Source organism: Oncorhynchus mykiss, chromosome 25 (assembly GCF_057628025.1).
Source record: "Oncorhynchus mykiss isolate SJ-2025 chromosome 25, ASM5762802v1, whole genome shotgun sequence".
NCBI classification, from domain to species: Eukaryota; Metazoa; Chordata; class Actinopteri; order Salmoniformes; family Salmonidae; genus Oncorhynchus; species Oncorhynchus mykiss.
This window is the reverse complement of record NC_143046.1, coordinates 14,997,501-15,005,000: the sequence shown is the minus strand read 5'-3', so window position 1 is coordinate 15,005,000 and position 7,500 is coordinate 14,997,501.

Here is a 7,500-nt window from a genome sequence, read left to right as displayed (position 1 = left end):
TATGTCTGCATGTCTCTGTGAGTGTGTGTGTTGCGTCTTTCACCACCTAGTGTATCTTTTCTTCTGTTGGGTATTGGAATCAGAGTACAGTTCTCTACAACTAGCTCTCACAGTCTCACGTCTGATTTAGACGTCGGAGTACAGTTCTCTACAACTAGCTCTCACAGTCTCACGTCTGATTTAGACGTCGGAGTACAGTTCTCTACAACTAGCTCTCACAGTCTCACGTCTGATTTAGACGTCGGAGTACAGTTCTCTACAACTAGCTCTCACAGTCTCACGTCTGATTTAGACGTCGGAGTACAGTTCTCTACAACTAGCTCTCACAGTCTCACGTCTGATTTAGACGTTGGAGTACAGTTCTCTACAACTAGCTCTCACAGTCTCACGTCTGATTTAGACGTTGGAGTACAGTTCTCTACAACTAGCTCTCACAGTCTCACGTCTGATTTAGACGTTGGAGTACAGTTCTCTACAACTAGCTCTCACAGTCTCACGTCTGATTTAGACGTCGGAGTACAGTTCTCTACAACCAGCTCTCACAGTCTCACGTCTGATTTAGACGTCGGAGTACAGTTCTCTACAACCAGCTCTCACAGTCTCACGTCTGATTTAGACGTCGGAGTACAGTTCTCTACAACTAGCTCTCACAGTCTCACGTCTGATTTAGACGTCGGAGTACAGTTCTCTGCAGCTAGCTCTCACAGTCTCACGTCTGATTTAGACGTCGGAGTACAGTTCTCTACAACCAGCTCTCACAGTCTCACGTCTGATTTAGACGTCGGAGTACAGTTCTCTACAACCAGCTCTCACAGTCTCACGTCTGATTTAGACGTCGGAGTACAGTTCTCTACAACTAGCTCTCACAGTCTCACGTCTGATTTAGACGTCGGAGTACAGTTCTCTACAACTAGCTCTCAGAGTCTCAAGTCTGATTTAGACGTCGGAGTACAGTTCTCTACAACCAGCTCTCACAGTCTCACGTCTGATTTAGACATCGGAGTACAGTTCTCTACAACTAGCTCTCACAGTCTCACGTCTGATTTAGGCGTCGGAGTACAGTTCTCTACAACCAGCTCTCACAGTCTCACGTCTGATTTAGACATCGGAGTACAGTTCTCTACAACCAGCTCTCACAGTCTCACGTCTGATTTAGACATCGGAGTACAGTTCTCTACAACTAGCTCTCACAGTCTCAAGTCTGATTTAGACGTCGGAGTACAGTTCTCTACAACCAGCTCTCACAGTCTCACGTCTGATTTAGACGTCGGAGTACAGTTCTCTACAACTAGCTCTCACAGTCTCACGTCTGATTTAGACATCGGAGTACAGTTCTCTACAACCAGCTCTCACAGTCGCAAGTCTGATTTAGACGTTCATACATTTTTCTCAAACATCACATTTTGAAGTTGTTCCAAATGTCAAGTGTTTAGGGTTCAGTCATCAACTCTGAAGTCTTAAGGTTAGGTATTGTTCGGTTCTAATTATGAGAGTAAGAACTCAGCGGACACTATGAAAGCTCAAACCAAGTTTATTCTTCCAAAAGGATCGAACAGCTGAACGGATGACGACATATTCACACAAGCACTGATATTTAACCCTTTCTCCTCTGCTGAGTCTCCTCCTACACATCTGAACAGCCAATGCATCTCTGTTGCTAGACAGAACCTTAGTGATATCTGTTCTTCCTCACGTCATCTGACCTGACCTCTGCCCCAAAGTGCTCACTCCTCCCCAACTCACGGCTGTCATGGTGACTGGTACCAGACTGTGTCTCTTCTCCTCCCATAGGATCCCTGATGGCTAACAACAACATTTCCTGGCGTAATGTAAACGTTATACATTACCTTATCTCCCTCAGTCACATGAATAATTATATTTTATATTCTCAGAACCCAAAAGCATCAACTCTGAATGGTTAAGGTTTGGGATTGGCTTACATTTAAAAAAATCCAAAACAACGTTCTATTGCTGGATTCAAACTTGCAAGCTTTGTAATCAGGTGCTTACGCCCATCCGACATCCCTGTCCACAACATCCTATCAAAACCCAAACCTTCTCGAAGGTAAAAGCATTCACTGTTGCCCCTAGTGACCGGTTTCCACATCATCCCCGTCATCTAGGGGCGGCAGGTAGCGTTGGACTAGTAACCGAAAGGTTGCTAGATCGAATCCCCGAGCTGACAAGGTAAAACTCTGTCCTTCTGCCCCTGAACAAGGTACCCACTCTTCCTAGGCCATCATTGTAAACAAGAATGTGTTTGTAACTGACTTGCCTAGTTAAATAAAAGTATAGATAAATAATCATGTAAATCTCCTGATGTCCTCAGATATGGAAGGATATCAAATACTGACTTGTATCATGGGTGACCTGACTGCTTCTCTCTCCCTAAACTAGAGAGCCAGAGTCGTGCCTTTTAAAAAGACACATTCATTTCACATGTGATCACATGAAAAGTGCTCCCATAACACATGGTTTCCTGTGAAGTTAATGTGACAACAGGTAAAGCAACATGTGAAAACATGTGATTCATAAATTTCACGTGAAATCATGTTATTTTTCACGTGTGAAATCTTGTGTGTTTTTGCGTAAGGGTGGGGACATGAGCTCTATCTTTTATTAGTTACTAGCAAAGCAGACAGAGAGCATTAGCCAATCAATCAATTTGATTGTCTCACTGAGTGAGGACTCAACTCCATTCCCTTCCTTCCTTCCTTCCTTCCTTCCTTCCTTCCTTCCTTCCTTCCTTCCTTCCTTCCTTCCTTCCTTCCTTCCTTCCTTCCTTCCTTCCTTCCTTCCTTCCTTCCTTCCTTCCTTCCTCTCTCTCTCTCTCTCTCTCTGTCTTTTAATGTCTGGTTGGAACTAAACCCTGCAGTAACACGCTAGGCCCAGGAATTTAAGCACATTTACCTCAAACGCTATTGGAAGCTGTTTGTATGTGAGAGTGAAAGAGACAAAAGAGGGCGGGTGTGTTTGCATAGGCGTTTGCCTCTAAAACAGATTAGTAGTTAAGCTTCTGGTACTTCTGGTGCCAGCCTGGTGTGTGTAGGAAGAGCAATGGGAAAACTGTGGTTTGTGTGTGGCTGTGTGTGTGTGTGTGTGGTTGTGTGTGTGTGTGTGTGTGTGTGTGTGTGTGTGTGTGTGTGTGTGTGTGTGTGTGTGTGTGTGTGTGTGTGTGTGTGTGTGTGTGTGTGTGTGTGTGTGTGTGTGTGTGTGGCTGTGTGTGTGTGTGTGGTTGTGTGTGTAGATGTAGCTGGGCGCTATATTTGGCGGCGTGTCTCTCGTTTCAGCCTGTCTCGCCGCCTCGCTGTGAGGAGACCGCCGCTGCGTTTGTCTCCTGGATTATCCACACACACACACACACACACACACACACACACACACACAGATCCTACACCTTGGGTGTTTAAGCAGCTTTGGCGAACACACTGCAAATCCCCTTTGTTAGTTACAATCATTTTTTCCAGTAGGACAAAAACACTTGGATAATTGAGTCCTCCTACCTTCACTTCTTCATAAAGTGTGTGTGTGTGTGTGTGTGTGTGTGTGTGTGTGTGTGTGTGTGAGAGAGAGAGAGAGAGAAAGTTTCCCTTGCCACACATACACAAAATGCAGAAAGCAAGAGGCTTATGTAGCACGATGTTCGTCTCTGACAATCCACCTCAGGCATATGAGCATTGTATTGAATAAATTTGTGCAGTATTGAACAATCAGACACATTTATGTTTCAAAAAGCCCATTAAAGCCCAGCCCAGAGAACATTCAGTTGGCCAGGACAAGTCCAGTTTCGTCAACCAACACAACACAACACCAACAAACAAATAAGGAAGTAGGAAGCAGCATTGGCTCTTTTCATTTGGCCGTACCGGAAGGGAAAGAGATTTACTGTCTCGTAAAACGGCCCTGTGGATTCACAGGCATGAGAATAGGAGAGCTTGTAAATTCCTGCCGCAGCGGCCGGCGCTCAGATCCCCACTGCATTGATCTGAATGATTAAAACATGCATTAGATGAAATAAGACTAGAGCAGAGCCTGGACATTGATTTAGGATGAAGTGGAAGGGACTGCTTTTATGTCCTGTGTGTGTGTTCATGTGCGTGTGTTTGTTCTGACAAACTGGCAGGCTTCGGGTTCTGTTCATTAAACAACAACGTATCTTAATGAAACAAACAGAATCAAACACAAATGGCCTAGTGTTTGCTAATCAATTCCCCTGTGACGCACACACACAACACCCAAAACACCCAAAACACACACTCACTTCCGCGTAGCTAAGCTAACTCTTATCTTTATTTACCTGGTTTCCCTCCCTCCCCCTCCTCCCTACTACCCCCCCCCTACTAGCTCCCTCCTCCCTCTCTCCCTCCTCCCTCCTCCCTATATCCTCCCTCCTACCTCCCTCCATTCTCCCTCCTACCTCCCTCCTAAATCCCTCCTCCATCCATTATAATCCCTCCTCCATCCATTCTCCCTCCTACCTCCCTCCCTCCTCCCTATATCCTCCCTTCTACCTCCCTCCTCCCTCCATTCTCCCTCCTCCCTCCCTCCATTCTCCCTCCTACCTCCCTCCTCCCTATATCCTCCCTCCTACCTCCCTCCTCCCTATATTTTCTCTCCTACCTCCCTCGCTCCTCCCTCCTCCCTATATCCTCCCTCCTACCTCCCTCCTCCCTCCATTCTCCCTCCTAACTCCCCCCCCCCCCCCATATCCTCCCTCCTACCTCCCACCTCCCTCCATTCTCCCTCCTACCTCCTCCTTCCACTCTCCCTCCTACCTCCCTCCCTCCTCCCTATATCCTCCCTCCTACCTCCCTCCTTCGGCCCTCCTCCCTATATTATCCCTCCTACCTCCCTCCTCCCAATATTCTCCCTCCTACTTCCCTCCTCCCTCCTCCCTCCATTCTCCCTACATCCTCCCTCCATTCTTCCTCCTCCCTCACTCCCTCCCTCCTCCCTTCATTCTCCCTCCTCCCTCCCTCCTCCCTCCATTCTCCCTCCTATCTCCCTCCTCCCTCCATTCTCCCTCCTACCTCCCTCCCTCCCTCCCCCCTCCTCCCTATATCCTCCCTCCTCCCTCCCTCCTCCCTCCATTCTCCCTCCTATCCCCCCCTCCTCCCTCCATTCTCCCTCCCTCCTCCCTCCATTCTTCCTCCTCCCTCCCTCCTCCCTCCATTCTCCCTCCTCCCTCCCTCCTCCCTCCATTCTCCCTCCATTCTCCCTCCCTCCTCCCTCCATTCTCCCTCATCCCTCCCTCCTCCCTCCATTCTCCCTCCTACCTCCCTCCCCTCCTACCTCCATTCTCCCTCTCTCCCTTTTCATTTTTCAAAACCTTTCAGCCTTTAGACTTCACTCCTTTCACATCTCAAACAACCGTTAACAGTAGACATGAATGAAAATACATTTTTCATGTTATGAATCTGTATGCTGGGGCTTAAAAAATTCCTACCCTGGCTAGGGTTGCAAAATAAGTTTTCCAGAAATCCTAGTTGGATAATTTTGGATTTCACTGCTTATTCCCTAACGATTCTGGGAGCCTTCCAACCAGGATTTCAGGAAAAGCTGTACATTTTGGGAAAGTCATCCCTGCATATTCTGTTTCTGTGTCTGCCCTATCATTTTACTAAACAGAACATTTCTGCTGGTGGACCAAAGACAGCCAATCCCTGATGGGTCCCTTGGGGCCCCTGTCTGGTGGTGGCCCCCAGGGGGTCTCTGGTTGGATCAGGGGTCTGATCTGGTTGTGTTTTTCACAGATTGGCAGTTGCCTGGACCATATTGAATGAAGCTCAGGACCACGCTGTATCATGCGAAAAGTAAAGAGAGATTTAATATAGCTTCTTACATGGCCCTCAGGCTGAAAATAACAAATAAATCATAGTACGGGTGGCAATACAAAATGATTCCTTACGGAGACACCCTCTCACATGTTCTCCCAGGCCCAGAACCCAGGAGACTTAAGCCCCACTCAATAGCACCCAAATAAATACACTTCCCCTCTGTCAAACGTGCAACTCGTCACCTGTGATCAGAGATAAAGGGAGCAGAAAGTGGGAACAAAAATATTAGAAAAGGACATCACATACTGTCATTCACACAACTACTGAAGAATAACAGATCAGGGTGTAATGCTGCTTTATATAAACAGTATCAGTCAAATGTTTGGACACACCTACACATTTCAGGGTTTTCTTTATTTCTACTATTTTCTACATTGTAGAATAATAGTGAAGACATCAAAATTATGAAGTAACACATATGGAATCATGTAGTAACCAAAAAGGTGACACTGGCCAGTAGAATAAAGGATAAACACATACACATTCGTACATCCACTCTCTCATACTCAGCCCTCCTAACTAGAAAGAGATGGCAGGCAACCCATGAAGGCCTCCCTTCACAGTTTTGCTACCTGATTGAGTGTGTAGACTGTGATGCAGACAGGCCAGGGTGAGAAGGGCTTTATAGTGTTATAACAGACTGTGATGCAGACAGGCCGGGGTGAGATGAGCTTTATAGTGTTATAACAGACTGTGATGCAGACAGGCCAGGGTGAGAAGGGCTTTATAGTGTTATAACAGACTGTGATGCAGACAGGCCGGGGTGAGATGGACTTTATAGTGTTATAACAGACTATGACGCAGGCAAGCCAGGGTGAGAAGGGCTTTATAGTGTTATAACAGACTGTGATGCAGACAGGCCGGGGTGAGATGGACTTTATAGTGTTATAACAGACTATGACGCAGGCAAGCCAGGGTGAGAAGGGCTTTATAGTGTTATAACACTATTGTTGGAGTGACTGTTATATTGAATGGTTATTCTATCTGTCTGAGTCAGTAAGGGGTTGTTGGAGTGACTGTTATATTGAATGGTTATTCTATCTGTCTGAGTCAGTAAGGGGTTGTTGGAGTGACTGTTATATTGAATGGTTATTCTATCTGTCTGAGTCAGTAAGGGGTTGTTGGAGTGACTGTTATATTGAATGGTTATTCTATCTGTCTGAGTCAGTAAGGGGTTGTTGGAGTGACTGTTATATTGAAGGGTTAGGGTTGTTCTTTCTGTCTGAGTCAGTAAGGGGTTGTTGGAGTGACTGTTATATTGAATGGTTATTCTATCTGTCTGAGTCAGTAAGGGGTTTTTGGAGTGACTGTTAAATTGAATGGTTGTTCTATCTGTCTGAGTCAGTAAGGGGTTGTTGGAGTGACTGTTATATTGAATGGTTATTCTATCTGTCTGAGTCAGTAAGGGGTTGTTGGAGTGACTGTTATATTGAAGGGTTAGGGTTGTTCTTTCTGTCTGAGTCAGTAAGGGGTTGTTGGAGTGACTGTTATATTGAATGGTTATTCTATCTGTCTGAGTCAGTAAGGGGTTTTTGGAGTGACTGTTAAATTGAATGGTTGTTCTATCTGTCTGAGTCAGTAAGGGGTTGTTGGAGTGACTGTTATATTGAATGGTTATTCTATCTGTCTGAGTCAGTAAGGGGTTGTTGGAGTGACTGTTATA